General features: G+C 45.7%; 1 protein-coding gene across 4 annotated transcripts in view; it reads left to right on the forward strand.

Moving 5' to 3' along the window:
• Positions 1–23,237, forward strand: part of NEK5 (NIMA related kinase 5) — a gene marked incomplete at its 3' end in the record, with an annotated part of 110,742 nt that overhangs the window by 16,162 nt on the left and 71,343 nt on the right.

Raw genomic sequence — 23,237 nt, forward strand, 5'->3', positions numbered from 1 at the left:
TGAGCTGTGAGCATGCCAAGTCTGGGCTCATCTCTGTTGGGCCTCGTTTAGTCCCCGTTCACATCATGTAATGGGAATGACTGTTCTCACTACACGGTTTTGACATCACAATTTTCATGTGATTCTGTGTGTTGCATAGGGCAGCCCGTTCACTTAAAGCAGAGGTCCACCCTAAAGTGGACCTTCCGCTCATCGGAACCTTCCCCCCCTCCGGCGCCACAATTGGCACCTTTCAGGGGGGAGGGGGGTGCAGGTACCTATACAGTACAGGTATCTGCACCCACTTCCGGGATAGCTCTCTGCGGAAAGGGGCGTAGATTACGCCCCTTTCCGAAAGTCCCCCGCTGCCTGCTGGGAAACACACAGATCCCAGAGGCAGCGGGGACCGTCCTTATTGCGCAGCGCGACTCGCGCATGCGCAGTAGGGAACCTGGAAATGAAGCCGAAAGGCTCCATTTCCTGATTCCCATACCCAAGATGGCGGTGGCAGCACCCGAGAGATGATCGAGAAATCGGCTTCGGGTGCCGACATCGCGGGCGCGCTGGACAGGTAAGTGTCACTATTTTAAAAGTCAGCAGCTGCAGTATTTGTAGCTGCTGGCTTTTAAAAAAAAAAAAAAACGCGGAGTCCCGGCGGACTCCCGCTTTAAATGGGCTGCCCTTCACATGTCACATGTTTGTCACCCAAAAAGAAGCTCCTGCTCCTTTTCAGGCAACAAGCTTCACATGATTTTTTTTTTAACCGCTTCAGCCACATAAGATTTGGCTGCTGAATGACCAGGGCCATTTTTTCACGATAAGGCACTGTGTCGTTTTAACTGCCAATTGCGCAGTCATGCAACGTTGTACCCAACCAAACCCAAATTGACGTCCCTTTTTTCCCCCCACAAATAGAGATTTCTTTTGGTGGTATTTGATCATCTCTGTGGATTTTATTCCTTGCGCTATAAACAAAAAAAGCGTACATTTTGAAAAAAACACAACATTTTGTACTTTTGCTATAATAAATATCCCCATTTTTTTTTTTTAAAAGCAAATTTTTTCTCAGTTTAGGCTGATCTATATTCTTCTACATATTTTTGGTAATAAAAATCACAATAAGCGTATATTGATTTGTTTGTGCAAAAGTTATAGCATCTACAAAATAGGGGATAGATTTATAGCATTTTTATTTATTTATTTTACTAGTAATGGCAGCGATCTGCGATTTTTATCGTGACTGCGACATTATGGCTGACACATCGGACAATTTTGACACATTTTTGGCACCATTGGCATTTATACAGCGATCAGTGCTATAAAAATGCATTGATTACTGTAAGAATGTCATTGACAGTGAAGGGGTTAACACTATGGGGCGATCAAGTGGTTAATTGTGTTCCCTGCTACGTGTTCTAACTGAAGGGGGGAGGGGACTTGCTAGGGGAAGAGATAGATTGGTGTTCATACTTCGTATGAACACACTATCTGTCTCTTCTCCCCTCAGAGAACTCCCCTCAGTTTACACACAGAGATCCCGGTTCTCGCCGTGTCATGAGCGATCGTGGGATGACCGCCAGGCACTCGCATCGGCTCCAGGGGCGAACAGCGGGTGCGTGCCCCTAGTGGCCACATGAAGAAGCGACGTGACATGACAGTGATTTGCGCAGCCGAGCCATGTTGCCGCATTACAACTGCGGCGGCTGTACGGCAAGCGGTTGAGGTGTGGTTTGCCATGATTGTCATCACGCAACCCTCACAGAAGAACTGCATGAAGGATCGAAGGATAATGACATCCAAACATGAGAGTGCATTGTGCTGCAATTGCCACGTGAGTCTAGGTTTGCCACCTGTCTGGGCTTCACCTGGACAGTCTGGGTTTTGAATCATTTGTCCAGGTTTCAGTCCACCTAAAATCCAGACACATTATTCAGACAGGAATGTGGCTCGGAACAGGGCTTGACAGGAGGATGGAGGGTCCCTATGTGCACTGTATTACTATTTTCTTTGGAGTGCCCGAAGGTGTCTCAGGTCTGTTACAATTCTATAGTGTATACTAAAGCAAAAAAAAGTACGGTGGGCCTCTAAAGTGTTCAGTTTTGGCTTGAAGAAAAAGTGGCAATCCCTATGTAATTCCCAAATCCCGAGATGTGAACACTTGCTTCAAAATGTGGCAGTAGAGCGGCATTTATAAAGCACTCTGAGTGCCAAGTAAAGCAGCTCTCAATAAATAAAATGGTTCGCTTACAATCCTGTACACACTGGTAAATTTACACTGCTTTGCTGTGCTTCAAAATATATACCCCATAACACTTCCATTGTGCTCCGCCACATCCCAAAGACCCAATAGAAGTCTATGGCCTTATTAATCTTGCTCTGCTGTCAGATAGCAATAGATGGGCACTGAGGAGGCATGTATCACCTCCTCACCACCTGCTTTACCCCACTAATTACCCAACAACCATGTTGTGTGTGCTTGCGGACAGTTTCAGCGCAGCCCCATTCACTGGTATAATTTCTTCCGTGGTCATGAAGCAAAGCGCAGCGGACGCAGTATGTATACAGCCCCAGCCTCTGCCCCAGCAGCAATAGAGGAAGTGGTTGATGAGCGGTAAAAAACGTGGCTCATCTGCCAACTTCCTGTTATAGAGTGACAACACTTTTCCAGTTTGCTCGCTCTTGGTTTCTCATTCTGTGCACTTTCAGTGGAAACTACATGCGGCCCTGCTAATGTTTATTGCTCAGGCATGTTCCACAATTGTCACTTTTATGAAGTTCACCCTCAGCAATGACAATCAACTGCCACTGGAGCACGTTCATATAGATAGACGGTGGACTGCAGATCGGCAGCTTTGAGATTCCAAACAGGAAAACAGCATTTTGTAAAAGAACATAGCACATGTTTATAGTACACATGGGGGGGTTATTTATGAAAGGCAAATCCACTTTGCGCTACAAGTGCAAACTACAAGTGCAAAGTGCACTTGAAATTGCACTGACAGTGCACTTGGAAGTGCAGTCGCTGTAAATCTGAGGAGTAGATCTGAAATGAGGGGAAGCTCTGCTGATTTTATTATCCAGTCATGTGCCAGCTAAAATGCTGTTTGTTATTTTCCTTGGATGACCTCTTCAGATCTAAAAAACTGCATTTTAGCTTGCACATGATTGGATAATAAAATCAGCAGAGCTTCCCCTCATTTCAGATCTACCCCTTAGATTTAGAGCGACTGCACTTCCAAGTGCACTTTCAGTGCAAAGTGGATTTGTCTTTTGTAAATAACCCCCGTAGTGTATGTCTTGCAGTGCCCTTGCGGGCTAATGTATGTTGGCCGCACTGAAAGACCTCTGAGGGTTCATATTGCAGAACACATACAGAACATATAACTTGGGTTTAACCACTTGCTTACTGGGCACTTAAACCCCCCTCAGTCCCAGACCAATTTTCAGCTTTCAGCGCTGATGCACTTTGAATGACAATTGCGTGGTCATACAACACTGTACCCAAATGAAATTTTTATCATTTTTTTCCCACAAATAGAGCTTTCTTTTGGTGGTATTTAGTTACAGCTGGGAGTTTTATTTTTTGCTAAACAAACAAAAAAAGATGCAAAAAAAAAAAAAAAAAAAATCATGTTTTAATAGTTTGTTATAAAATTTTGCAAACGGGTCATTTTTCTCCTTCATTGAAGTGCGCTGATAAGGCGGCACTGATAGGCTGCATTGGTGGGCACTGATGGGCTGCATTGGTGGGCACTGATAGGCTGCATTGGTGGGCACTGATAGGCTGCACTTGTGGGCACTGATAGGCATAGTTAAGGCGGCACTAATAGGCACAGATAAGGCGGCACCGATGGGCACAGATAAGGCGGCACTGATGGGCAAAGATGGGCACAGATAAGATGGCACGGATGGGTGGCACGGATAAGTGGCACGGATGGGTGGCACGGATGGGCACTGATAGGTACCACAGATAGATGGGACTGATGGGCACTGATAGGTGGCACTGATAGGTGGCTCTGATAGGTGGCACTGCTGGGCACTGATGGGCGGGACTGCTGGGCACTGATGGGCGGCACTGCTGGGCACTGATGGGCGGCACTGGGGTGCAGCACCTTTGAGGCAGATTGGGTGGCACTGTGGGTGGCACTGTGGGTGGCACTGTTGGGTGGCACTGTGGGGTGGCACTGTGGGTGGCACTGTGGGGTGGCACTGTGGGCATTATGGGCACAGACGGGGGGCACTTACTTTTACTTTGTTATATTTCAGGATGGCACTGCGGGAGGCAGGTGGGCACTGGCAGGTGGCATGTGGTGCCTTTCATTGCTGGCCGTGATCGGGACTGATGTCCCGATCACGGCCGCCGGTGATCGGCTTTTTTTTTTTCTCCTCGCGCTGTCAGCGCGAGGAGGAATAATAGCCGATTACCGGCTCCGTTCTATCACATGATCAGCTGTCATTGGCTGACAGCTGATCACGTGATAAGGGGTCGGGATCGACCCCTTACACGGATCGGTGATCAGGCGAGTCTCACGGACTCGCCGATCACAGAGCGCGCCGCGCGCGCCCCTCAGGGGGCGCGCAGGCCGCTCGTAACCAGGACGACGTCAATAGACGTAGTCCTGGAAATCTAGGTCCGCGCTAATGCCGTCATTCGGCAATAGCGCGGTACCCAAGTGGTTAAGGACCATAGTGTGTAGCTGCATTTCAAACTTCATCATAATCAAGACCCCTCAGGCCTGAAATTTTGGGGAGTAGACCATGTGAAACCAGTGTGGAGAGGTTCCAATATGGTCAGGGAACGTGAAACTTACTGGATTTTTTTAATCGATACTCTCACCCCTAAAGGGTTAAATGTGGAGTTGGATATAAACTGCTTCATCGGCGACTATTGAAGCTATTCTGTACTAAACTTTGCACTTTTTAGTTTACATTCAGTATATTCTCTGCCAGAATTTTATTATGCAAGCATGTATAGTCTTTGGTCTCTGCTCTAGACTGTCTGGTATTTTTTCCTGTGTATAGGACTTTATAAGTATTTTTATAAGATGTATATGGAGTTTTTTTTAGATATATATATATATATATATTTTTTTTTATGTCCTTACATGTATATAAAGCTATATTTTATGTCTTTTTATAATGTTAGTGTTATATGAGATTTGTAAAAATATGAAAAATATGAGATTTGAGATATACAGATTTGTTTTAAATGACTGTGTATTCTAGTGTTGCACGTATTTCTGTGTATATGAATTTTATGTTTTTTAATATAGGGATGACAGCAATGAGAAAATGGCCCTATAATGCACTAGCAATCTAATCAGATGTTCATTCTAGTAATTTTCTATAAAAGGATGCACTGTGTTATATCTGGATATATAAGTCAGGTATATGTTTTAAGCCGAGTGTATACTGATCCCCAAGTTAAGCAATGATGGCCGCCGATGTACACTTGTTGATATGAGCTGTTTTAGCATTTGGAGTGTTAACATTTATGCTGCAGTATGTTGATATAAAAACCGGGACGTGGCACTGTAAGGCCACACCCTTAAAGGAAGTCGTGATGACGAAACACATCAGGACGTGACCTTACGGCGACCGGAAGTGACGTTTGCGTTCCACAGCCAGGAAGAGACAAGCCGTAAGTAAGCCGTGGACGCTGTCTTGCTTAGTTTTGCTTGTCTCGTGGGTCCTGCGCTGTGCAGACTGCCTTTTTTGAATGCTGACAATTTTGATTTTAAGTACCGATTGATTGATGGATTTTATGGAATATGTGATATTGAGTTTAAAATAAACAAGAGAGAAAAATGGAATTACGCTATATGAGCCCCCTTTTTTCTGTCCGCGCACCTGTAGGAAATCCAGTACACGTTCTGACACCCTCCATGACATGGAAGACAGCCATGGTTAACATATCAAAACTTGATGTGTTCATCTTTCTGGTGAGTGAGAACCCCTAAGGGGAGTGTGACGCACGGCATGTAGAGTCTGGTGTGAGGTGCACATCTTTAACTTGTTGCTGACCGCCGGCTGTCAAATGACGGCCAGGCGGCGCAGCTCTTGTGGAGGCCTCCCCGTTCCCTCGGTGGCGGCGTGTCACGGAGACACCGCTCACCACCGAGGGTGGTAAACAGCCATTGGTCATGGCTGTTTACCACGTGATCGGCCGTGATGAAGTCACGGCCGATCACAGCTAGAGCTCGTAGCATGTAAACGGCGCATGCGCGGGATCGGGAGCACGTTGCTCGTTCACATCGGTGGCGGCGTGTTCCCCGGGAACACTGCTCGTCACCGATGCCGGTAAACAGCCATTGGCTGGCTGTTTACCCATGTGATCGGCTGTGAACCTTTCACAGCCAATCACTAAATGTAAACACAGAGCGGTAACTGACTGTTACCAGCTCTTCTCTCCTCACACACCGTTTCCAGTGTGAGGAGAGAAGAGCCTGGAGCAGTGAGTTATCGATCTGTGTTCTGTAGTGTCTGCACAAACATCACACTGATCAGATCGCCCCCCCCCCCCACTGTCATCTGTCACCCAACAGTCACCACAGTCACCCAATAAAGTGAACCTGTCACATAGGAGACTGCCATCAGTGACCATCAGCGGTGCACCTGTCACCCATCAGTGACCGCTAGCGGTCACCCGTCACCCATCAGTGACCGCCAGCTGTCACCCGTCACCCACCAGTGACTGTCAACTGTCACCCGTCACCCATCAGTGACCGTCAACTGTCACCCATCAGCCACCGCCAGCCGTCACCCATCAGTGACCGCCAGACATCACCCGTCACCCATCAGTGACCACCAGACTTCACCCGTCACCCGTCATCCATCAGTGACCACCAGACGTCACCCGTCACCCATCAGCCACCACCAGGCGTCACCCATCAGTGACCGCCAGACATCAACCGTCACCCATCAGTGACCGCCAGACTTCACCCGCCATCCATCAGCCACCACCAGCCGTCACACATCAGCCATCGCCTATCACCCATCAATGACCGCCATCCATCGCCTGTCACCCATCAGTGACCGCCAGCCATCGCCTTTCACCCATCAGTGACCGCCAGCCATTGCCCGTCACCCATCAGTGACCGCCAACCATCACCCTCCACCCATCAGTCACCGCCAGCCATCAGTGACCGCTAGCCGTCACCCATCACCTGTCACCCATCACCCATCAGTGACCGCCAGCCATCACTCGTCACCTGTCACCCATCAGTGACCGCCAGCCATCAACTGCCACCCATCGTGACTGCAAGCCATCAGTGACCATCACCCATCAGTGACCACCAGTCAACAGTGACCATCACCCATCAGTGACTGCCAGCCATCAGTGACCATCACCCATCACAGTCCGTGGCCTGTCACACCGTCATCACCTGCCACCCATCGCACAGCCCATCAGTGAACGTCACCTGTCACACAGCCATCAGCGTCATGGCCAAAAGAGTATACACCAGCGAGGAGGCGTTCCAGATCCTCTCCATGACCGATGAGAGCAACGGGGAATTCTCATCAGATTCCAATTCTGATTCTGATTCCGAAACAAATTCGGCATTTAACCCGAATAGTGAATCGGAAAATGATTCGGAGGAAGAATGGGTCCCTCCTAAAAGGGCAAGGCCCTCTGAAAACCAGGATTATATTCCCAGGCCCAGTATCAGAGCTCCTGCCAGCAATAGGCCCCAAGAACAAATTCCCAGGCCCAGTACCAGCGCTGCTGTCAGCGTTAGGCCCCGGGATCAAATGCCTAGTACCAGCTTTGTCGCCGGCAATGGGCTTCACCAACAATTGCCCAGACCCAGTACCAGTGCTGGCACATCACGCCTGAGTACCAGCATAGGAAATTCCAATCCGACTACTAGAGTGTCACATCCCCCAAGAGCCAGGGCCTCTACATTTATGCCAGATGGTCTTGCCAACCCAACATGGCTGCCTTCCGACTCGGCATCACCAATTATTCCCCCTTTCACAGCAGAGCCAGGTGTGCAGACCAACACCCAAAATTTTTCAGAGATCGATTTTGTTCATCTGTTTTTGCCCGACACATTTCTGCAATTAGTTGTGGACCAGACAAATTTATATGCCCGGCAGTATATTGCCAATAACCCCCACTCATCATATGCCCGTCCCTTTGAGTGGCGAGATCTCAATTTGGAGGAGTTAAAAAATTTTATGGGCCTCACCCTGAACATGGGGATTACAAAAAAAAATGAAGGACATGCCTATTGGTCCACCCAACCCATCCACCACATGGCTATTTATTCTGCCGAAATGTCCAGGTCCCGATACAAGAAGATAATGCGCTTTCTTCACTTTAGCGACAACAACGAGTGCCTTCCCCACAATCATCCAAATTATGACAAATTATGTAAACTTCGCCCACTGATAAATTTCTTTTCCCAACAATTTGCAGAACTCTATGTCCCCGATCAAAATATATGTGTCGATGAGTCCCTGTTACCCTTTGCAGGCCCGCTAGGAATAAAGCAATATATACCTAGCAAAAGGGCCAGATATGGAATAAAATTATACAAGCTGTGTGAGAGAGCCACGGGATATCTGTATGCGTTCCGCATATATGAAGGAAGAGATTCCCAGCTCCAGCCCCCTGAGTGCCCGGCCTACATGGGCACAACTGGAAAGATTGTATGGGACCTGGCATACCCACTTCTGAACAAAGGATATCACATATACCTTGACAACTTTTACACCAGCCTGCCCCTTTTCAGACACTTATACCTTGCAAAAACCTTGGCCTGCGGAACCTGCAGAAAAAATAGAAAGGGCTTCCCACAACCACTGGCAAACAAAAAGCTGCGAAGGGGGGAAAGAGCATCACTGAGATGCAACGAAGTGCTGGCCTTGAGGTGGAAGGATAAAAGGGACGTGTACATGATGTCCACCATCCATGAGGACACTACAATTGATGTTCAAAGAAGACAAGGTCCCACTGAAAAGCCAAGATTATAATCTCTACATGGGGGGAGTGGATTTCAACGATAAAATGATTCAGCCCTATTTGTCAATAAGGAGGTCCCGATTCTGGTACAAGAAAGTAGCAATCTAATCCATTTGGCCATTTATAATTCCTACATAGTCTACACCAAATCCATGGAAAGCCCCGTCCCCTTCCTAAAATTCATCGAAGAAGTTGTCATGTCCCTCATCTATCACCAAAGACCCCCCCCAGAAGACCTTCGCTCTAAGGCTGTTTGCCGACTTCGTGAGCGCCACTTCCCCTTCAGAATTCCAGCATATGAAACAGGCCGAAAAAGGCAAAAAAAATGTCGCGTGTGCACCAAAAAAGGGTTTCGAAAAGATACCAGCTACCATTGTTCCGATTGTCCCTCCCAACCTGGCCTTTGCATTGGTGAATGCTTCAAACTTTATCATACATCCCTAAAATATTAGCCCATATTTTTAACCATTTCCCCATTTTCATTATCTGTGCTGACCATTTTTCGTGCTTCCCCAAATAACCATGCCACTGCCTTCCACGTGAACTGACCCTGGCCTGTTTTTTGACTATGCCTCTGCCTACTGTTTGGACTGCTTCTGCATGAACTGACCCTGGCCTGTTTTGTGACTATGCCTTTGCCTACCGTTTAGATTGCTTCCACGTGAACTGACCCTGGCCTGTTTTACCAACTACGCTTATGCCTACCGCTTGGACTGCTTTCACGTCATCTGACCCTGGCCTGTTTTATGGACTATGCTTTTGCCTACCGCTTGGACTGATCTGTTGCCCTGCTACTCTAGGACACAGGGGTCTCACATGTGAGGGGCTCCAGAAATGTTTTTCCGGATGGAGGAAACAATTTCTATTGTTTCTTCCGGTTTTCGGAATAGGGTCTGGAGTCCGGAGGCTTCTTAGAGATTTGGGTGGGTCGAAGCCTCTACCCCTGTGCTTTCCAAAATGGGGTCATTTTGGGGGCAATTCCATTGTCCTGGTGCTCCAGTGCCTTCAAAAGTGTAATAGGTGGTTGAGAAATGAAATGTGTAATTTATGCTCGTAGAATGCCTGAAGATGCTATTTCAGTGTTGGGCCTTTGTATGTGGCCAGGCTGTGTAAAAGTCTCACACATGTGGTATCGCCATACTCAGGAGGAGTAGCAGAATGTATTTTGGGGTGTCATCTTTGCTATGTACATGCTATGTGTTGGAAATATCTGATAAATGGACAACTTTGTGTAAAAAAATGCGTTTTCATTTTTTCCCACATTTTCCAAAAAATGTGTCATTTATGCTCGTAAAACGCCTGAAGATGCTTCTTCAATGTTGGACCTTCGTATGTTGCCAGACTGTGTAAAAGTCCCACACATTTGGTATCGCCATACTCGGGAAGAGTAGCAGAATGTATTTTGGGATGTAATTTGTTGTATGCATATGCTGTGTGTGAGAAATAACCTGATAATATGACAATTTTGTAAAAAAAAAAAAAAAAAATCGTCATTTTGCAAAGAATTGTGGGAAAAAATTACAACAAAAAAATAATAATCATGCTACTTACTTAATACCTTGGAATGTCTACTTTCTAAAAAGGGGTCATTTGGGGGGTATTTGTACTTTCCTGACTTGTTAGGGCCGGTTCACACTGCGGGCGATGCGAGGCGACACGACTTGCCTCGCCGCAATCTGACAAGTCGCCCCCGTTCTGTACAATGGAACCGTTCTGAGAGGAGCGACTCGAGTCGCTCCGACTCAGAAAAAAGGTTCCTGTACTACTTCTGGGCGACCTCGGGGCGACTTGCATTGACTTCTATACAGAAGTCATCAGAAGTCATCTGCAAGTTGCCGCTGAGGTCGCGGCAGGTCGCGGCGAGGCAAGTCGGTGTCGCCTCGCATCGCCTGCAGTGTGAACCGGCCCTTAGTGTCTCAAGAAATGAGATACACCTGATGTACTGAAGGCCTGATCAGATGTGATAAATTTTCAGTGATTGGTACCATAGTTTGTAGACTCTATAACTTTAAAAAAGACCAAATAATTTACACTAATTTAGGTTATTTTTACCAAAGATATGTAGCAGTATAAATTTTGGCCAAAATTTATGAAGAAAAATGACTAATTTGCAAAAAATTTGGATGGAAAAAAAGAAAAAGGCATTTTTTTCACAAAATTTACGTCATTTTTTATTTATAGCACAAAAAAAAAAAACCCACTAGTGATTAAATACCACCAAAAGAAAGCTCTATTTGTGTGAAAAAAAGGTTTCATATGGCTACAGTGTTGCATGACCGAGTAATTGTCATTCAAAGTGTGAGAGCGCTGAAAGCTGAAAATTGGTCTGGTCAGGAAGGGGGTGTAAGTGCACTGTATTGAGGTGGTTAAACCACGTTAGGACCACCATCTGTATCTTCCTGGACTTTTATAACCATCTATCGCTCTTCAATTTTCTCATGTGCCATTACCCCGGGGCGTAACTATAGGGGGTGCAGCAGTTGCGACCGCAACCGGGCCCTGTGATGCAGGGGGCCCATGCAGTCCCCTCTACATATGGCCGGCAGCAGAATAGGTAGCTAAGGGTACCAGTGCACCATGCACACGGGTGGCTGGAGGTGGAGGGTGAATAGCAGAGCTCCATGCTCGACTATCGCACTGGCTGCTCTTTAGTTGTGCATTCCCCGCCCCCCCTGAGTCCGGCCCACACTGCACTGCATACTTCTCCCGGGTAAACAAACTTTAAGCACACAGATGCAGTGCAGCCCTATGAGAGCTCCCCGGAGGACACTGCAGGCTTGTCTGCCAGCCCCCCTCCTCCCCCGTCATACACAGATGATGAAAGGTCTTTCTGGGAGATATGCTGATCACCCATCCAGCACACTGGATGGAGCCCAGGCCAACATGGATGAGTGCGCGGCCTGCAGCTTGGTCATGGTGAGTGAGAGGACCCCACACACCATTACATACCCCCTCCATCTCTCCCTGGGGAGAGCGACCCCTTCTCACGTGGGGACAGGGACCCCCACCTCCCCTGGAAACAGGGACCCCTTCTCACCTGGGGGCAGTAACTTCATCTACCCTGGAGAAAAGGACCTCATCTCTTCTGGGGACGGGGACCCCATCCTGCCTAGGGGCACCTAAAAATGAAAAAAAAAAAAAAAAAAAAAAAAACGACTGATACCAGTGGTGGAACTACAGGGCTCACAAAGGTCATACCTGTGACCACGCCCTGGAGTTCCACCACCGGACTCGGAGGGAAGGGCCCTGGCTGGGGTTCAGGGGGGCCCTTCATGGTTTCTTGCATGAAGGTTCTAGTTACGCCACTGCCATTACCATATGAAAGCTGGTCATAATAAGTAATGACAGTAGTGGCGCTTTAGTAATCAGAGGTACCTTTTGAGTATCGGTGAACATTTATTATACTGTATGGAATATTCTTTTTGCACTTTGCACTATAAGTGGCAGCTGACACTTTGAATCGCTGTGAAAGATTGAATCATTGTGATCATTAAATTGTCTATATTTAGAAGATCTAATATTTCCATAGCGCCGAGATAGTGGAAAAAGGCCTAGGTTTTCACAGTATTGTGACAGTGATTAAGGCCCCTTTCACACTGGGGCGGTTTTCAGAAAAAAAAACGGGCCCTTCCACTCCAGTGTGAAAGCTGGAGCGGTGTGCTGGCAGGACGGTGAAAAAAGTCCTGCTAGCCGCATATTTGGAGCGGTGAAGGAGCGGTGTATTTACCGCTCCTAAACTGCTCCTACCCATTGAAATCAATGGGGCAGTGCTGCTATACCGCCGGCAAAGCGCCGCTGCAGCGGCACTTTGCGGGCAGTTTTAACCCTTTTCAGCTGCTAGCGGGGCAGTTTTAACCCCCGCTAGTGACTGAAAAAGGTTTATGATGTCGGCACATGCAAATACAGGTGATATCGCCTAATCTGTGCAGGTTTAGGAGATATCCAGTGTAGCTACAGGTTAACCTAATTATAGGCTTTCCTGTAGTAAAAAGTAGTTGTAAATTGTTTACAACCACTTTAAGGTTGGGAACATTATTATGCCTGTAGGCCTCCCAACAACGCTTGCACTGGGCATTTCCTGGTCAGTTGCTATTGTTTCCCCCAGATAGCCAGTAGTAGCACTTCCCCCTCCACTCTATACAGCACAAATATGCAAGTTCACCTAGGGAAAACTTGTATGTATTACATGGTTTTGTATCTCTATACAACTTTATTTATTCGTAGGGGGCAAGACTGCAAACAAGATGCATTGTTCTGATTTCTCTATCATGTATAAATAATTATAAATCCTACAATAAAGACCTTCAAAAGGTCCACATAGGTAAACATAGCTGCAACTCAGGTCCAGGGATTCTGCCTGGGCCTAGATGAGTCCATAGGTGTGCGCAGCCTATTGCATTAGGGTGTGTACCCCCAAAGCTCAAACACACGTGCCTTTCTCTACAGCCTCAGCTGCACTGAACAGTGAATGAATGGGAAGCGCTCTGTGCTGAGCAGCGTCGTGTTCATTTGCAAACTGAGGCATAGTAAACCCAGTTTACTACTACTTTAGTACTATTTAATCAGTGCTGCAACCACTTATTGCATGAAAATTTTCCAACAATACCAATCGACAGAAGTCAGTCATTAGATCGACTATGTCCATCCCAAGAGTGAATCATTAATTTCAAGCTGATGGCTGAAGAAGCAGCCATCAGCCTGTGTTCGGTTTTGTTCGGCTGGTTTCTGGCTTAAAAGTGAAAGTTATGTGGTGGCTCTATGGCCTCCGAACACTTTCACAGAGTGGTCGTGACGGAGCAATGCAAACACCCCCCCCCCTTTCCGGTTCTTAGGCTCTTCCAAACTTACTGGGAGACTGGGGCCACAACCATCAGCTTGTTAGGTGTGACTACTGCAAGTCACCTATTCATAAGTTATGTTACCGTTTCCCAATTATTATTAGAGTCTTATCTAAGCAAGGAGACACGGAAAGAAGTTCTCAGTATGTCTGCTCAGACGGTCGCACTCACTCTGAGGTCCTTTATTATCACACAGCTCTTTTTATACACTAAAAAAGACAGGCGTTAAAAATGTTGAAACAAAACAACTTCTATAAAAGGCAATTTCTAAGTGTCTTCTGCTTTTAGAGCTGAGGTGGCAGATGACCCTTACGACATGGTTTCCTCTTATGGTACGTGACTGCACCCATCCGGCCTTTAAGGATGATGTGTCTTTAAAACAACTGAAAACAGACGAGATAAGCATTTAGTGAAACATACTGTCAACCATTTTTATTCTTATACCTTGATCCTCACAATTTCCCCCTTTGACATCACCCTTCCCTCTTACCCTGGGTCCACCTGAACAAGTTCTAGTCGGCCTATGTCCAAAGTACTCTCCCTGACCGCGAGTTGTCAGAGGGGTATACACCCATCCCCCTGGATAGTACCAACATCTAAAATTCAGGAAGAGTGGCTTTTCTGACAGATGGGTGATGTCAAGGAACCAAATCCACCTATCTTATCCAACTTATCAACTTACAAAAGTTCCATCTTTTCTACAGCATTTACCTTGGCTTTCTTGCAAAAGCACATGAGCAGTTTAAAGCACGCATAAAGAAGAAATACAAATAAAAGCACCACTATAATTGTCATCGCTGCCTTCTTAAGCCAAGAGAATAACCCTGAGAAGCTAAAAGTTCCACCAAACGGATCCCAGTCACGGCCAATATTACGGGCCTTCTCCTGTAGATCCTTTACTTCCGTGCGGTGTCGTGCAATGATGTCATAATAGTCGGGTATCTCGATGCTGGTGTTATGTATCCAAGTACAACATTCATAGACTTCTGTAGCCTCACAGAGTCCTGTTAATGCTGCACTCATACTTTCAATCGCTAACTCATGTAATTCTATTTGTTTTGTGATGGCTCTGGTCTCTAGATTTAACTTAGTAATGTCATCAGAGTTTTTCTCCAAAATATCATTAATTATTCCAGTATAGTTATTTAGTCGCTTCATTAAGTCTATACCCCATCCTGTCCAGGACGGGAACCAAGCCCATGCCATGTCCTGCTCTAAGAATATTTCTCTCTTGCTATGATATCTGAGGGGATATCTGGGGTGCATACTAGCTTCTAGTAGGTGATCACCTCGTTCATCACCCACTACTCCCATTACTGGTACCAAACTTGCGAGGTAGCACCATCCCTGAGCCCTTCTAGGTATCCAGGTATAACACTTATCCCCACAACAGATGTATATATTGTTTCCTAGAGCTACTGATCTTGAACTGATATCATTTCTATAACGAGAGGTGTATCCATAGAGGGATAAGTTGGATACTAACCACCTAACATTATTATCCACAATGTTAGTGAGGAAGTCAGATAATGTCTGGTGTGTGCTGGAATTACTGGGGTAGAAGCTTCCATTTAATACGACAATGGACAAATTAAACTTGCTGTCTTGGCATTCTCTATTTCCTCCCGTTGTGTTCCCTAAGTTGAAACACCAGGCAGGGGGAAAGGCGAGACCATTTGATTTAAACATTACTGTCTTGCTGGTATTTGTTCCAGTTATGTTAATGCTACTGTTAGCAAGGTCAGTATAATTTATAGGAACTGCCATCAGTGGTATGTTTGCTGTACTGGGGTGTAATTTACTGCAAATCCAACATTTCTCATATCCTGACTTCCGAGCATAAGCATATTTAAACTTCAGTAATAACATTTTTTTAGAAAATCCTTCATCCTTGTGAATTTCATTCTGTGAGGTAACCAAACTATTGGTCAGGATTACTGAAACAAAAAGAATAAAAAGATACATGTTGTCATTTGCCAACTGGCTCCTTTTTACAGTGTGAAGCATGGATCCAGGCTGCTTTACCCTCCAACTTGACCGATGTGGGAGTGGTCAGCAGTACTTGATATGGTCCTTCAAACCGTGGCTCTAAAGCTTTTCTGGTATGTTTCTTTACATAGACCCAATCTCCGGGGCTCAGCGAATGAGTACCTGCTATTGAGTTAGGGTCTGGAAGAGAAGAATACACACTTTTGTGGATCTTAGTTAGATGCTGTTGTAATTGTATCACATATGCAGTCAAACTATCACATTGCAATTGCATACTCTGTGGAAAGTATAAACCTAGTCTGGGTGCATTCCCAAAAAGTATTTCATATGGGGATAACCCTGTTTTTCCCGTTGGAGTATACCTTATGGAGAACAAAGCTAAAGGCAGACATTCTGGCCAAGGTTTATTTAACTCTTGCATAGCTTTTTGTATTTTTAACTTTATTGTCCCATTTACTCTTTCTACTGATCCTGAACTCTGTGGGTGGTAAGGGGTGTGGAAACTTTGTTGAACCCCTAACATAGCCATTACATTCTGCATGATTTCTCCTGTAAAGTGTGTTCCCCTATCTGATTCTATGGTTTCAGGAAGACCAAACCTAGGTATTAACTCTGTGATCAGTTTCTTCGCTGTGGCTTTCGCTGTAGCTGATTTCACTGGATAACTTTCTGGCCAGCCTGAAAATAAGCAGATGCACACGAGACAAAATTCAAATGGGCCGCTCTTAGGCATTTGGATATAGTCAATTTGCAGTCTCTGAAAGGGATACTGGGCCCGAACCTGATGTTTACGTGGGGTTTTCACTCTCTGTCCTGGGTTATTTAACAGACAGATTTGGCATGCAGCACAGTAGTTCCTTGCAGTACTACTGAATCCAGGGGCTAGCCATCCTTGGCTTACAATCCTATACATAGAATTGGAGCTGACATGAGTGGGCAAGTGGACAGCCGCTGCCATTGCTGGGTATAGAGAGGCAGGTAGGCATATTCTGCCTCCTTCCCTCCATATATTGTCAAGGCCTGGGGCTGCTCCCATTTTTACCCATCTATCTTTCTCGCTCTCTCCTGCTTGCTCCTGTAGTTTACTCATCTGCTGCCATGTCGGTTCTGGGATGCTCACCTTTACCGTTGCTAAGGTCTCAGGGCTTACTTCCCCTAGAGCTGCTTGTTTTGCAGTTAAATCTGCAAATGCATTTCCTTTTGCCTCAATTGTTTTTGCGCTCGTGTGTGCCGCTATCTTCATAATGGCTACTCTTCTAACTTTTTGAAGATTGTTCAGGACTCTTTTGATTCCTTCACCATGTTTAACAGGTGTGCCTGCTGCTGTAAGGTAACCTCTAGCTTTCCATATGTGGCCATAATCATGTGCAACACCATAAGCATAGGCAGAGTCAGTGTAAATGTTCCCTTCTTGTCCCTCTAAGTGTTCTAAGGCTTTTTCTAAAGCTGTTAGTTCCGCTTCCTGTGCAGACATGTGTGCTGGTAATGACTTTGCCTCAATTACCTGTGTGTCCGTTACCACAGCATAACCTGTGTGATATTTACCTTTGTCATCGGCAAATCTACTACCATCTATGTACAGTGTGTGTTCTGCATTTGCAATGGGTGTGTCTGTGACATGTGGGAACCCCGTGATCTCTTGTTCCATAAGTTGAAAACAATCGTGTTCATCAGATGTTATGTCATGAAATGAAAGTGTGTCAGAATCCTGAGTTTCTTGTGCTGTGCCTTCACCATTACTCCCCCCTGTCAAATCTGTCTGTAAGGGTAGAAGTTGTGCTAAGTTAAAGGAAGTGCATCGCTGGAAGGTAACATTGGGAGGTAGGAGCAAGGTGCATTGCAGACGCAGCTGCCTCGCCATTGATATGTGCTTTGGCTGAACTTGTGACAAGATGGCGTGTATGTCATGTGTGGTATGTACCACTACAGGATTGTCTAAGACAATTTCTGAGGATTTGTCAATGATAATTGACACTGCTGTGACTGCTCGTACACAGGACGGTGATCCTCTAGAGACAGGATCGAGAGCCGCTGAGAAATATGCTACCGGCCTTTGTTTGATGTGTTGTTGTGTCAACACCCCTGTTGCGTGTCCCGTGATTTCAGCAATGTACAAATGAAATGTTTTGGTATAGTCAGGGATCCCGATCGCAGGTGCCAAAATTAGTAACTTTCTTAAGGTGCTAAAAGACTTATGACCTGCTTCTGTGAGTACATAGAGTACTATTTTCAAGCAATCATATAATGGCTGCATCAGAGAACTGGCATGTGGTATCCATTGTCTACAATATGACACTATTCCCAGAAACATACGAAGTTGCTTAAAGTTGCGTGGGACATTCATTTGTCTTATGGCCTGGACTCGTTCTTCAGTGAGGTGTCGAGTACCCTGGGATATACAGTGGCCCAAAAAGACAACCTTTTTCTGGCATACCTGTAACTTAGTTCTATTCACTTTGCACCCTTTTTCAGCCAGGAATTGTAACAATGATAGAGTGGCTTTTAAACAAGTATCGTTATCCGGACAACATAACAATAGGTCATCTACATATTGCAACAATACACAAGTGTCAGGTGGTTGCCATTCCCCCAACACTGTCTGTAGGGCTTGCGAGTATAGAGTTGGCGAATGCGCCATTCCTTGCGGTAGGCGTGTCCAGGTCAACTGGCGGTTTTTGAGACGGAACGCAAACCACGGTTGACATTCCTCCGCCAGGGGTACAGAAAAGAAAGCATTAGCCAAGTCTATAACAGTAAATGAGGAGCTATCTGATGGTACTTCTGAAAGTAAAGTATGCGGGTTTGGTACTAGTGGCGTTATTGGGGCCAATATTTTGTTTACCGCCCTTAGGTCTTGTACCATTCTATACTTTACTGGGCCATCCCCCAATGTCTTTTTCTTGACCGGATACAATGGGGTATTGGCTGGTGACTGTATTTCTTTTAATGCTCCACTTTTGAGTAGAGCCTCCACTTGTAGTTCTATAGCTGCTTCCTGGGGCGCACTGAGTGGGTACTGTTTCTGCTGGGGGAGAACTGCTCCTGGAATCAGCTGTAGAGTAACCGGGGGTATGGGCAAAAGCCCAACGTCTGCTGGATGTGTTTCCCATAGCCCTTCCGGAAGGCTAGACAGAATTTGATCTATTTCCGGCGAGGGTGTATTGGACAGTTCTGGTTCTACTTCCAAACATTGTATTTTATTACAGATTTCTATACCCTCTGGGTCATCTCCTATTGCTAAGGTGACCATACCATCTGGATGATAAGTAATGTTTGCTCCTATTTTCTGAAGAATATCTGCTCCTAATAAATTAGTAGGGGCTCCTCTGGAAATCAAAAAGCGTGACAAAAACATGTGATTCCCTATTTTTACTTTTAAAGGTTTAGTCAGTGGGGCATCGGACAAAAGACCGTCATAACCACTTATGGGTATGGTGTCACGGGATGTCATGTGTGGAGGGACTACTGAATCAGATAATAAGCTGCGTGATGCTCCTGTGTCAACTAAACAAGGAATATGTTTACCTTCCACCTTCATCAACATGTGGAGCATTTTATTCTCTGATTCAGCTAGGACTGGGGCAAGTCATGCGGTCGGATCGTCCCTATCGTTGGTACGCCTCTGTCTGTAGTCCCTCGTGTCTCTGTCCGTGTTTCCTTCCTGTTCGTCTTTTATTCTTTTCCTACAGTCTCTTTTTATATGTCCCACCTTGTTGCAGTAATAACAGGTAAGAGGTTTACGGGAGGAATTCCCTCCTTCATTGACCCGGGCAACAGTGTTAACTCCCGGTGTCCTTCTGGGTTTAGCTTCTGCTAAATCAGCCTCTATGCCTTGTGCTTTCTGCAACAATGTTCCTCTGTCCCGTATGGCTCTCCATTCGGGAGTACATGCCTTCAGTTTGTCACCTATTTGGGGTACTAGTCCTTCCATAAACTGTCGATTGAAAGCCCTAATGGTGACGGGTAAGGCTAAATCTAGACCTTCGTCAGCCATCATGCTTTCCATGTTGAGGTAAAATTCTGTAACAGTCTGACCTGGGGCCTGTTTTATGGGCGCTGTCGAACCCCTTTCCTGCTGTTTCCTTTGGCAAAATTCTCGTAACTGATTAATAAACAGGAGTCTAGAGTCTATATGACGGGGGTGTACTCCTGGTGGATTTGTCGCTGGATCCCCTTGTGGTCTATGTGGAGCAATTTCATTCATAAATTGATTAAACATTGTTAGTGTCATTTTATGTCTACACAAATCTTCCCCATCTTGCCAAGTTGCTTCATGTGTGTCTAGTAATTGTGTCACGAATCTACAGAATGCGGCAGGTTTTGCTACGGGATCAGGAGCATTCTGTATTAATGCCATAAGAGTGTCAGCCGACCAAGGTGCCCATGTCCTCAGAACGACTTGTTGAGTCACTGTAGGTGGCTGTCCTGCTTGACCCGCATTTGGATTATTTACTTGTATTACCCTAGTCCGACTGTGGACTGGAGCTACGGACTCTGGTCTTTGAGCTCCGCAATGTACACATTCCTGTGCCCAGTCTGTATTCTGGGTACCGCATACTCGGCATACCCATCCTCTTCCTCTTAAGGAAGGATAAAGTTTTGGTCTTTCGCTACCTGGTGTGGTAGTGGTATAAGGAGGTGGAGTACCTTCCGTTTTTACTCCATCCTCGGGAGCAGAAGGGAGACTCTTGCGTCGGACCTTCATGTCCCATCCACCCTGTTCATGACAATACTTCCATCCCTCCTCTTTAGCCCTGTTGGAAACCTTAATTAAACATTGTATTTGTGATACCCATCTGTTCTGCAGGACCTCTCCCTGTCTGTCTCTCTTTATATTCTCCCAACCTTCTACACTTAGCCCATTTTCTCCATCCATTCCAAATTTCTTGAGAACCCTATTCGTGCCCTGTGCCTTGTCCTTCCCATACAACATTGTAATTATGTCTTTAACAGCATAACATTTCTGAGATTCCTCCTGGGGTTTACCATGTGTCTGGCCCATTTTGACAGTCCTGCCTAGGTGGCGTTTGGATCACTTACTAAGTGTCTCGTTGCCTTCTCCTCCTAGGGTGCCAAAATACTAAAACTTTGTCTGGGGTACTTATTCTGAAACCGAACTACTTTTACACCCCAACCAGATAAATGCGACTACTAATACAACAGAAACAATAATCACAATCATCACTTGTAGGTGGCCAAACACATATGACTAGATCTCCGGGACTTTGTGGAGACCTTATTCCCTTCCCTTTAACATGGAATTTCTCAGCAATCGTTTCTTATTCCTGCTTTATTGAGGCAGTCAGGACTTATACTTTCAACCCGTTTTTAGGCTCATGAATCAAAAAGCGTATATCAAACTTAAGTGTCGGACCCCCAAGTACTCTTACGAGTTAAGGGCGCATTCCGTTACCCATTGGGATGATATATGTTTCAATTCACACCATACAAACAGGGCTTATCTCAGTCACAACAGACAGATGACAAGGAGACAGACAAGAAACAACGGTAACATAAGTCAAATATTAAATTCAAGACTCGCTTACTACAGAGGTTGGTTTTACCTAAAGAACAATACAGACAGATCGGGTGGGCACAAATCTAAGAAGCACAGAGTTTATAAGAAAATAAAGCTTTTCTTACCTGCGCAGGTTTTGTCTGTGGTTCCTGATGTGCCCGACCTCTTCGTTCCGTCCTTATGTTCGTTCGCCTCTTGTAGTTTCTTTAGCGAAGTCCCTTGTTCGTGCGCCAAAAATGTTAGGTGTGACTACTGCAAGTCACCTATTCATAAGTTATGTTACCGTTTCCCAATTATTATTAGAGTCTTATCTAAGCAAGGAGACACGGAAAGAAGTTCTCAGTATGTCTGCTCAGACGGTCGCACTCACTCTGAGGTCCTTTATTATCACACAGCTCTTTTTATACACTAAAAAAGACAGGCGTTAAAAATGTTGAAACAAAACAACTTCTATAAAAGGCAATTTCTAAGTGTCTTCTGCTTTTAGAGCTGAGGTGGCAGATGACCCTTACGACATGGTTTCCTCTTATGGTACGTGACTGCACCCATCCGGCCTTTAAGGATGATGTGTCTTTAAAACAACTGAAAACAGACGAGATAAGCATTTAGTGAAACATACTGTCAACCATTTTTATTCTTATACCTTGATCCTCACAAGCTTCAGGATTGAGAGGGGTGTGAGAGCGAGGCAAATCTATGGCTCGATCCCACCTGTAGTCATTAGTGAGATCAGTAGCTCCTGGTTAACTCTGAACTGATGAACTGTAAAAGCTTTTAGGATGGGCTCAAATATGTGCAGCCGCGGTTCCCAGCATGCAGTGCGGTGCGTCCCTGTTCACCAATTCAGGTGATAATCAGGTCTGAATTTTTGCCGGAATTTGCACTTAAACTGGACCGAAAGACGCACAGGACCCTTTTGGAATGCAGACCATGGCTGCCCCGGACCTGTGTGAACCTGCTCCATTGTGAGCCGTTCACACTCACATGTCATGCGAATTAGATGCGAGGAAACCTGCATCCAATTCACACGAATGTGAACCCTGCCTTAAAGCATTAGCTATGGAGATTTTTGGGTACCTTTGTTTTTTGCGATGTCACAGGCGCGCACAATTTTAAGACCTGTCATGTTTGGTATGTATTTACTTGACACAGCCTCATTGTTTAAATTTGCATTTAATAAACAATCGCACAAATATTATGTGACAAAAATATTTGCAACTATCATGCTTCTTTCTACAGGGACTCTGCTTTCCGAAAATATACAATTTTCTGGGGGTTTAAGTAATTTTATTGCTATAAAATAAGATTATTCCATGTGTGCAAAAAAAATAATAATTGCTCTATAGTCAAACTAGTTAAAGCAGTAGTAAAGTCCACGTTTTTATTTATACCTACAGGTAAGCCTATAATAAGGCTCACCCAGTAGGGGTCCGTGCATTAAGGGCGCACGGGTGCCATCCCCTCTCTCCTGCCACCCCCTCTATCACCAATAGATATATTCATGCATTGCATGAATCTATGTTTGGCTGCCACTCCCTATTTAGGCGCCCGGCCCCTTTTTGGGTGCAGGGCACCTGAATTACAGCGGCAGGGAGTGTTTTTGAAGCACCTGATTAGAGCCATGGGCTCTAATAAGTGTCAAATAAGGTAACCTGCGAGCACCATGCTGGGAACTCGCAAGCTGTGTTAGAAAAGCTGATAAATATTTGCTTTCCAAACACTAAACCGCCTCTCCGCCAATCAGGTGCTTGGGTCTGTTACCTATCTGGAGGAGAGGATGGGAGGTGAGAATGGCAGGAGGCGCACAAAGGCCCCCGCTCGCCGTCGTCACCTGCTGCCCCACCAAGACAGGGTAAGTGCCGGGCAGAGGGCGAGCGGGCGAGGGTCACACTGACCTTCTGCCAAATTCTTAATCCGATATCTCTGTCTTTGCAGTTCGGCCCCA

The sequence above is a fragment of the Lithobates pipiens genome, unplaced genomic scaffold (genome assembly GCF_037356315.1).
Source record: "Lithobates pipiens isolate NorthernLeopardFrog02 unplaced genomic scaffold, aLitPip1_a1.2 Scaffold_16, whole genome shotgun sequence".
In the NCBI taxonomy this organism is placed as follows: Eukaryota; Metazoa; Chordata; class Amphibia; order Anura; family Ranidae; genus Lithobates; species Lithobates pipiens.